Below are 11,615 nucleotides of genomic sequence, written 5' to 3' on the forward strand. Positions count from 1 at the left end.
ACAGGACAACAACAATTAAAGAGTAAGTTTCTTATCCACAGGACAACAACAATTAAAGAGTAAGTTTCTTATCCATCCACAACACAACAACAACAACAACAATAAAGAGTAAGTTTCTTATCCAGAGCACAACAACAATTAAAGAGTAAGTTTCTTATCCAGAGCACAACAACAATTAAAGAGTAAGTTTCTTATCCAGAGCACAACAACAATTAAAGAGTAAGTTTCTTATCCAGAGCACAACAACAATTAAAGAGTAAGTTTCTTATCCAGAAGACAACAACAATTAAAGAGTAAGTTTCTTATCCAGAGCACAACAACAATTAAAGAGTAAGTTTCTTATCCAGAGCAACAACAATTAATTAAAGATCCACAGGACAACAACAATAAGTTTCTTATCCACAGGACAACAACAATTAAAGAGTAAGTTTCTTATCCACAGGACAACAACAATTAAAGAGTAAGTTTCTTATCCAGAGCACAACAACAATTAAAGAGTAAGTTTCTTATCCAGAGCACAACAACAATTAAAGAGTAAGTTTCTTATCCAGAGGACAACAACAATTAAAGAGTAAGTTTCTTATCCACAGGACAACAACAATTAAAGAGTAAGTTTCTTATCCACAGGACAACAACAATTAAAGAGTAAGTTTCTTATCCACAGGACAACAACAATTAAAGAGTAAGTTTCTTATCCACAGGACAACAACAATTAAAGAGTAAGTTTCTTATCCACAGGACAACAACAATTAAAGAGTAAGTTTCTTATCCACAGGACAACAACAATTAAAGAGTAAGTTTCTTATCCAGAGGACAACAACAATTAAAGAGTAAGTTTCTTATCCAGAGCACAACAACAATTAAAGAGTAAGTTTCTTATCCACAGGACAACAACAATTAAAGAGTAAGTTTCTTATCCAGAGCACAACAACAATTAAAGAGTAAGTTTCTTATCCAGAGGACAACAACAATTAAAGAGTAAGTTTCTTATCCACAGGACAACAACAATTAAAGAGTAAGTTTCTTATCCACAGGACAACAACAATTAAAGAGTAAGTTTCTTATCCACAGGACAACAACAATTAAAGAGTAAGTTTCTTATCCACAGGACAACAACAATTAAAGAGTAAGTTTCTTATCCACAGGACAACAACAATTAAAGAGTAAGTTTCTTATCCAACAATTAAAGAGTACAACAACAATTAAAGAGTAAGTTTCTTATCCACAGGACAACAACAATTAAAGAGTAAGTTTCTTATCCACAGGACAACAACAATTAAAGAGTAAGTTTCTTATCCACAGGACAACAACAATTAAAGAGTAAGTTTCTTATCCACAGGACAACAACAATTAAAGAGTAAGTTTCTTATCCACAGGACAACAACAATTAAAGACAACAACAATTAAGTTTCTTATCCACAGGACAACAACAATTAAAGAGTAAGTTTCTTATCCACAGGACAACAACAATTAAAGAGTAAGTTTCTTATCCACAGGACAACAACAATTAAAGAGTAAGTTTCTTATCCACAGGACAACAACAATTAAAGAGTAAGTTTCTTATCCACAGGACAACAACAATTAAAGAGTAAGTTTCTTATCCACAGGACAACAACAATTAAAGAGTAAGTTTCTTATCCAAAAGAGTAAGTTTCTTATCCAGAGCACAACAACAATTAAAGAGTAAGTTTCTTATCCACAGGACAACAACAATTAAAGAGTAAGTTTCTTATCCAGAGCACAACAACAATTAAAGAGTAAGTTTCTTATCCAGAGCACAACAACAATTAAAGAGTAAGTTTCTTATCCAGAGCACAACAACAATTAAAGAGTAAGTTTCTTATCCAACAGGACAACAACAATTAAAGAGTAAGTTTCTTATCCAGAGCACAACAACAATTAAAGAGTAAGTTTCTTATCCAGAGCACAACAACAATTAAAGAGTAAGTTTCTTATCCAGAGCACAACAACAATTAAAGAGTAAGTTTCTTATCCACAGGACAACAACAATTAAAGAGTAAGTTTCTTATCCACAGGACAACAACAATTAAAGAGTAAGTTTCTTATCCAGAGGACAACAACAATTAAAGAGTAAGTTTCTTATCCACAGGACAACAACAATTAAAGAGTAAGTTTCTTATCCACAGGACAACAACAATTAAAGAGTAAGTTTCTTATCCACAGGACAACAACAATTAAAGAGTAAGTTTCTTATCCACAGGACAACAACAATTAAAGAGTAAGTTTCTTATCCACAGGACAACAACAATTAAAGAGTAAGTTTCTTATCCACAGGACAACAACAATTAAAGAGTAAGTTTCTTATCCACAGGACAACAACAATTAAAGAGTAAGTTTCTTACAACAATTAAAGAGTAAGTTTCTTATCCACAGGACAACAACAATTAAAGAGTAAGTTTCTTATCCACAGGACAACAACAATTAAAGAGTAAGTTTCTTATCCACAGGACAACAACAATTAAAGAGTAAGTTTCTTATCCACAGGACAACAACAATTAAAGAGTAAGTTTCTTATCCACAGGACAACAACAATTAAAGAGTAAGTTTCTTATCCACAGGACAACAACAATTAAAGAGTAAGTTTCTTATCCACAGGACAACAACAATTAAAGAGTAAGTTTCTTATCCACAGGACAACAACAATTAAAGAGTAAGTTTCTTATCCACAGGACAACAACAATTAAAGAGTAAGTTTCTTATCCACAGGACAACAACAATTAAAGAGTAAGTTTCTTATCCAGAGGACAACAACAATTAAAGAGTAAGTTTCTTATCCACAGGACAACAACAATTAAAGAGTAAGTTTCTTATCCACAGGACAACAACAATTAAAGAGTAAGTTTCTTATCCACAGGACAACAACAATTAAAGAGTAAGTTTCTTATCCACAGGACAACAACAATTAAAGAGTAAGTTTCTTATCCACAGGACAACAACAATTAAAGAGTAAGTTTCTTATCCACAGGACAACAACAATTAAAGAGTAAGTTTCTTATCCAGAGCACAACAACAATTAAAGAGTAAGTTTCTTATCCACAGGACAACAACAATTAAAGAGTAAGTTTCTTATCCAGAGGACAACAACAATTAAAGAGTAAGTTTCTTATCCACAGGACAACAACAATTAAAGAGTAAGTTTCTTATCCACAGGACAACAACAATTAAAGAGTAAGTTTCTTATCCACAGGACAACAACAATTAAAGAGTAAGTTTCTTATCCAGAGTAAGTTTCTTATCCAGAGGACAACAACAATTAAAGAGTAAGTTTCTTATCCAGAGGACAACAACAATTAAAGAGTAAGTTTCTTATCCACAGGACAACAACAATTAAAGAGTAAGTTTCTTATCCAGAGAGTACAACAACAATTAAAGAGTAAGTTTCTTATCCACAGTTAAAGAGTAAGTTTCTTATCCACAGGACAACAACAATTAAAGAGTAAGTTTCTTATCCACAGGACAACAACAATTAAAGAGTAAGTTTCTTATCCACAGGACAACAACAATTAAAGAGTAAGTTTCTTATCCACAGGACAACAACAATTAAAGAGTAAGTTTCTTATCCACAGGACAACAACAATTAAAGAGTAAGTTTCTTATCCACAGGACAACAACAATTAAAGAGTAAGTTTCTTATCCACAGGACAACAACAATTAAAGAGTAAGTTTCTTATCCACAGGTTTCTTATCCACACAACAACAATTAAAGAGTAAGTTTCTTATCCACAGGACAACAACAATTAAAGAGTAAGTTTCTTATCCACAGGACAACAACAATTAAAGAGTAAGTTTCTTATCCACAGGACAACAACAATTAAAGAGTAAGTTTCTTATCCACAGGACAACAACAATTAAAGAGTAAGTTTCTTATCCACAGGACAACAACAATTAAAGAGTAAGTTTCTTATCCACAGGACAACAACAATTAAAGAGTAAGTTTCTTATCCACAGGACAACAACAATTAAAGAGTAAGTTTCTTATCCACAGGTACAACAACAATTAAAGAGTAAGTTTCTTATCCACAGGACAACAACAATTAAAGAGTAAGTTTCTTATCCACAGGACAACAACAATTAAAGAGTAAGTTTCTTATCCACAGGACAACAACAATTAAAGAGTAAGTTTCTTATCCACAGGACAACAACAATTAAAGAGTAAGTTTCTTATCCACAGGACAACAACAATTAAAGAGTAAGTTTCTTATCCACAGGACAACAACAATTAAAGAGTAAGTTTCTTATCCACAGGACAACAACAATTAAAGAGTAAGTTTCTTATCCACAGGAGTAAGTTTCTTATCCACAGGACAACAACAATTAAAGAGTAAGTTTCTTATCCACAGGACAACAACAATTAAAGAGTAAGTTTCTTATCCACAGGACAACAACAATTAAAGAGTAAGTTTCTTATCCACAGGACAACAACAATTAAAGAGTAAGTTTCTTATCCACAGGACAACAACAATTAAAGAGTAAGTTTCTTATCCACAGGACAACAACAATTAAAGAGTAAGTTTCTTATCCACAGGACAACAACAATTAAAGAGTAAGTTTCTTATCCACAGGACAACAACAATTAAAGAGTAAGTTTCTTATCCACAGGACAACAACAATTAAAGAGTAAGTTTCTTATCCACAGGACAACAACAATTAAAGAGTAAGTTTCTTATCCACAGGACAACAACAATTAAAGAGTAAGTTTCTTATCCACAGGACAACAACAATTAAAGAGTAAGTTTCTTATCCACAGGACAACAACAATTAAAGAGTAAGTTTCTTATCCACAGGACAACAACAATTAAAGAGTAAGTTTCTTATCCACAGGACAACAACAATTAAAGAGTAAGTTTCTTATCCACAGGACAACAACAATTAAAGAGTAAGTTTCTTATCCAGAGGACAACAACAATTAAAGAGTAAGTTTCTTATCCACAGGACAACAACAATTAAAGAGTAAGTTTCTTATCCAGAGCACAACAACAATTAAAGAGTAAGTTTCTTATCCAGAGCACAACAACAATTAAAGAGTAAGTTTCTTATCCAGAGCACAACAACAATTAAAGAGTAAGTTTCTTATCCAGACAACAACAATTAAAGAGTAAGTTTCTTATCAAGCACAACAACAATTAAAGAGTAAGTTTCTTATCCAGAGCACAACAACAATTAAAGAGTAAGTTTCTTATCCACAGGACAACAACAATTAAAGAGTAAGTTTCTTATCCACAGGACAACAACAATTAAAGAGTAAGTTTCTTATCCACAGGACAACAACAATTAAAGAGTAAGTTTCTTATCCACAGGACAACAACAATTAAAGAGTAAGTTTCTTATCCACAGGACAACAACAATTAAAGAGTAAGTTTCTTATCCACAGGACAACAACAATTAAAGAGTAAGTTTCTTATCCACAGGACAACAACAATTAAAGAGTAAGTTTCTTATCCACAGGACAACAACAATTAAAGAGTAAGTTTCTTATCCACAGGACAACAACAATTAAAGAGTAAGTTTCTTATCCACAGGACAACAACAATTAAAGAGTAAGTTTCTTATCCACAGGACAACAACAATTAAAGAGTAAGTTTCTTATCCACAGGACAACAACAATTAAAGAGTAAGTTTCTTATCCACAGGACAACAACAATTAAAGAGTAAGTTTCTTATCCACAGGACAACAACAATTAAAGAGTAAGTTTCTTATCCACAGGACAACAACAATTAAAGTGTTTCTTATCCACAGGACAACAACAATTAAAGAGTAAGTTTCTTATCCACAGGACAACAACAATTAAAGAGTAAGTTTCTTATCCACAGGACAACAACAATTAAAGAGTAAGTTTCTTATCCACAGGACAACAACAATTAAAGAGTAAGTTTCTTATCCACAGGACAACAACAATTAAAGAGTAAGTTTCTTATCCACAGGACAACAACAATTAAAGAGTAAGTTTCTTATCCACAGGACAACAACAATTAAAGAGTAAGTTTCTTATCCACAGGACAACAACAATTAAAGAGTAAGTTTCTTATCCACAGGACAACAACAATTAAAGAGTAAGTTTCTTATCCACAGGACAACAACAATTAAAGAGTAAGTTTCTTATCCACAGGACAACAACAATTAAAGAGTAAGTTTCTTATCCACAGGACAACAACAATTAAAGAGTAAGTTTCTTATCCACAGGACAACAACAATTAAAGAGTAAGTTTCTTATCCACAGGACAACAACAATTAAAGAGTAAGTTTCTTATCCACAGGACAACAACAATTAAAGAGTAAGTTTCTTATCCACAGGACAACAACAATTAAAGAGTAAGTTTCTTATCCACAGGACAACAACAATTAAAGAGTAAGTTTCTTATCCACAGGAACAACAAAGAGTAAGTTAAAGACAACAACAATTTCTTATCCACAGGACAACAACAATTAAAGAGTAAGTTTCTTATCCAGAGCACAACAACAATTAAAGAGTAAGTTTCTTATCCACAGGACAACAACAATTAAAGAGTAAGTTTCTTATCCACAGGACAACAACAATTAAAGAGTAAGTTTCTTATCCAGAGCACAACAACAATTAAAGAGTATCCAGTTAAAGAGTAAGTTTCTTATCCAGAGCACAACAACAATTAAAGAGTAAGTTTCTTATCCACAGGACAACAACAATTAAAGAGTAAGTTTCTTATCCACAGGACAACAACAATTAAAGAGTAAGTTTCTTATCCACAGGACAACAACAATTAAAGAGTAAGTTTCTTATCCACAGGACAACAACAATTAAAGAGTAAGTTTCTTATCCACAGGACAACAACAATTAAAGAGTAAGTTTCTTATCCACAGGACAACAACAATTAAAGAGTAAGTTTCTTATCCACAGGACAACAACAATTAAAGAGTAAGTTTCTTATCCACAGGACAACAACAATTAAAGAGTAAGTTTCTTATCCACAGGACAACAACAATTAAAGAGTAAGTTTCTTATCCACAGGACAACAACAATTAAAGAGTAAGTTTCTTATCCACAGGACAACAACAATTAAAGAGTAAGTTTCTTATCCACAGGACAACAACAATTAAAGAGTAAGTTTCTTATCCACAGGACAACAACAATTAAAGAGTAAGTTTCTTATCCACAGGACAACAACAATTAAAGAGTAAGTTTCTTATCCACAGGACAACAACAATTAAAGAGTAAGTTTCTTATCCACAGGACAACAACAATTAAAGAGTAAGTTTCTTATCCAGAACACAACAACAATTAAAGAGTAAGTTTCTTATCCACAGGACAACAACAATTAAAGAGTAAGTTTCTTATCCACAGGACAACAACAATTAAAGAGTAAGTTTCTTATCCACAGGACAACAACAATTAAAGAGTAAGTTTCTTATCCAGAGCACAACAACAATTAAAGAGTAAGTTTCTTATCCAGAGCACAACAACAATTAAAGAGTAAGTTTCTTATCCACAGGACAACAACAATTAAAGAGTAAGTTTCTTATCCACAGGACAACAACAATTAAAGAGTAAGTTTCTTATCCACAGGACAACAACAATTAAAGAGTAAGTTTCTTATCCAATTAAAGAGTAAGTTTCAGGACAACAACAATTAAAGAGTAAGTTTCTTATCCACAGGACAACAACAATTAAAGAGTAAGTTTCTTATCCACAGGACAACAACAATTAAAGAGTAAGTTTCTTATCCACAGGACAACAACAATTAAAGAGTAAGTTTCTTATCCACAGGACAACAACAATTAAAGAGTAAGTTTCTTATCCACAGGACAACAACAATTAAAGAGTAAGTTTCTTATCCACAGGACAACAACAATTAAAGAGTAAGTTTCTTATCCACAGGACAACAACAATTAAAGAGTAAGTTTCTTATCCAGAGCACAACAACAATTAAAGAGTAAGTTTCTTATCCACAGGACAACAACAATTAAAGAGTAAGTTTCTTATCCACAGGACAACAACAATTAAAGAGTAAGTTTCTTATCCACAGGACAACAACAATTAAAGAGTAAGTTTCTTATCCACAGGACAACAACAATTAAAGAGTAAGTTTCTTATCCACAGGACAACAACAATTAAAGAGTAAGTTTCTTATCCACAGGACAACAACAATTAAAGAGTAAGTTTCTTATCCAGAGCACAACAACAATTAAAGAGTAAGTTTCTTATCCACAGGACAACAACAATTAAAGAGTAAGTTTCTTATCCACAGGACAACAACAATTAAAGAGTAAGTTTCTTATCCACAGGACAACAACAATTAAAGAGTAAGTTTCTTATCCACAGGACAACAACAATTAAAGAGTAAGTTTCTTATCCACAGGACAACAACAATTAAAGAGTAAGTTTCTTATCCACAGGACAACAACAATTAAAGAGTAAGTTTCTTATCCACAGGACAACAACAATTAAAGAGTAAGTTTCTTATCCACAGGACAACAACAATTAAAGAGTAAGTTTCTTATCCACAGGACAACAACAATTAAAGAGTAAGTTTCTTATCCACAGGACAACAACAATTAAAGAGTAAGTTTCTTATCCACAGGACAACAACAATTAAAGAGTAAGTTTCTTATCCACAGGACAACAACAATTAAAGAGTAGGTTTCTTATTCACAGGACAACAACAATTAAAGTGTAAGTTTCTTATCCACAGGAGAACAACAATTAAAGAGTAAGTTTCTTATTAACAGAACAACAACAATTAACGAGTAAGTTTCTTATCCACAGGACAACAACAATTAAAGAGTAAGTTTCTTATCCACAGGACAACAACAATTAAAGAGTAAGTTTCTTATCCACAGGACAACAACAATTAAAGAGTAAGTTTCTTACTCACAGGACAACAACAATTAAAGAGTAAGTTTCTTATCCACAGGACAACAACAATTAAAGAGTAAGTTTCTTATCCACAGGACAACAACAATTAAAGAGTAAGTTTCTTATCCACAGGACAACAACAATTAAAGAGTAAGTTTCTTATCCACAGGACAACAACAATTAAAGAGTAAGTTTCTTATCCACAGGACAACAACAATTAAAGAGTAAGTTTCTTATCCACAGGACAACAACAATTAAAGAGTAAGTTTCTTATCCACAGGACAACAACAATTAAAGAGTAAGTTTCTTATCCACAGGACAACAACAATTAAAGAGTAAGTTTCTTATCCACAGGACAACAACAATTAAAGAGTAAGTTTCTTATCCACAGGACAACAACAATTAAAGAGTAAGTTTCTTATCCACAGGACAACAACAATTAAAGAGTAAGTTTCTTATCCACAGGACAACAACAATTAAAGAGTAAGTTTCTTATCCACAGGACAACAACAATTAAAGAGTAAGTTTCTTATCCATCAGACAACAACAATTAAAAAGTAAGTTTCTTATCCACAGGACAACAACAATTAAAGAGTAAGTTTCTTATCCAGTTAAAGAGTAAGTTTCTTATCCAGAGCACAACAACAATTAAAGTAGTAAGTTTCTTATCCAGAGCACAACAACAATTAAAGAGTAAGTTTCTTATCCAGAGGACAACAACAATTAAAGAGTAAGTTTCTTATCCACAGGACAACAACAATTAAAGAGTAAGTTTCTTATCCACAGGACAACAACAATTAAAGAGTAAGTTTCTTATCCACAGGACAACAACAATTAAAGAGTAAGTTTCTTATCCACAGGACAACAACAATTAAAGAGTAAGTTTCTTATCCACAGGACAACAACAATTAAAGAGTAAGTTTCTTATCCACAGGACAACAACAATTAAAGAGTAAGTTTCTTATCCACAGGACAACAACAATTAAAGAGTAAGTTTCTTATCCACAGGACAACAACAATTAAAGAGTAAGTTTCTTATCCACAGGACAACAACAATTAAAGAGTAAGTTTCTTATCCACAGGACAACAACAATTAAAGAGTAAGTTTCTTATCCACAGGACAACAACAATTAAAGAGTAAGTTTCTTATCCACAGGACAACAACAATTAAAGAGTAAGTTTCTTATCCACAGGTTTCTTACAACAACAATTAAAGAGTAAGTTTCTTATCCACAGGACACAACAACAATTAAAGAGTAAGTTTCTTATCCACAGGACAACAACAATTAAAGAGTAAGTTTCTTATCCACAGGACAACAACAATTAAAGAGTAAGTTTCTTATCCACAGGACAACAACAATTAAAGAGTAAGTTTCTTATCCACAGGACAACAACAATTAAAGAGTAAGTTTCTTATCCACAGGACAACAACAATTAAAGAGTAAGTTTCTTATCCACAGGACAACAACAATTAAAGAGTAAGTTTCTTATCCACAGGACAACAACAATTAAAGAGTAAGTTTCTTATCCACAGGACAACAACAATTAAAGAGTAAGTTTCTTATCCACAGGACAACAACAATTAAAGAGTAAGTTTCTTATCCACAGGACAACAACAATTAAAGAGTAAGTTTCTTATCCACAGGACAACAACAATTAAAGAGTAAGTTTCTTATCCACAGGACAACAACAATTAAAGAGTAAGTTTCTTATCCACAGGACAACAACAATTAAAGAGTAAGTTTCTTATCCACAGGACAACAACAATTAAAGAGTAAGTTTCTTATCCACAGGACAACAACAATTAAAGAGTAAGTTTCTTATCCACAGGACAACAACAATTAAAGAGTAAGTTTCTTATCCAGAGCACAACAACAATTAAAGAGTAAGTTTCTTATCCACAGGACAACAACAATTAAAGAGTAAGTTTCTTATCCACAGGACAACAACAATTAAAGAGTAAGTTTCTTATCCACAGGACAACAACAATTAAAGAGTAAGTTTCTTATCCACAACAACAATTAAAACAATTAAAGATTAAGTTTCTTATCCACAGGACAACAACAATTAAAGAGTAAGTTTCTTATCCAGAGGACAACAACAATTAAAGAGTAAGTTTCTTATCCACAGGACAACAACAATTAAAGAGTAAGTTTCTTATCCACAGGACAACAACAATTAAAGAGTAAGTTTCTTATCCACAGGACAACAACAATTAAAGAGTAAGTTTCTTATCCAGGACAACAATTAAAGAGGACAACAACAATTAAAGAGTAAGTTTCTTACAACAACAATTAAAGAGTAAGTTTCTTATCCACAGGACAACAACAATTAAAGAGTAAGTTTCTTATCCAGAGGACAACAACAATTAAAGAGTAAGTTTCTTATCCACAGGACAACAACAATTAAAGAGTAAGTTTCTTATCCACAGGACAACAACAATTAAAGAGTAAGTTTCTTATCCACAGGACAACAACAATTAAAGAGTAAGTTTCTTATCCACAGGACAACAACAATTAAAGAGTAAGTTTCTTATCCACAGGACAACAACAATTAAAGAGTAAGTTTCTTATCCACAGGACAACAACAATTAAAGAGTAAGTTTCTTATCCACAGGACAACAACAATTAAAGAGTAAAGAGTAAGTTTCTTATCCACAGGACAACAACAATTAAAGAGTAAGTTTCTTATCCACAGGACAACAACAATTAAAGAGTAAGTTTCTTATCCACAGGACAACAACAATTAAAGAGTAAGTTTCTTATC

The sequence above is a fragment of the Tachypleus tridentatus genome, chromosome 1, assembly GCF_004210375.1.
Source record: "Tachypleus tridentatus isolate NWPU-2018 chromosome 1, ASM421037v1, whole genome shotgun sequence".
Classification (NCBI taxonomy): domain Eukaryota; kingdom Metazoa; phylum Arthropoda; class Merostomata; order Xiphosura; family Limulidae; genus Tachypleus; species Tachypleus tridentatus.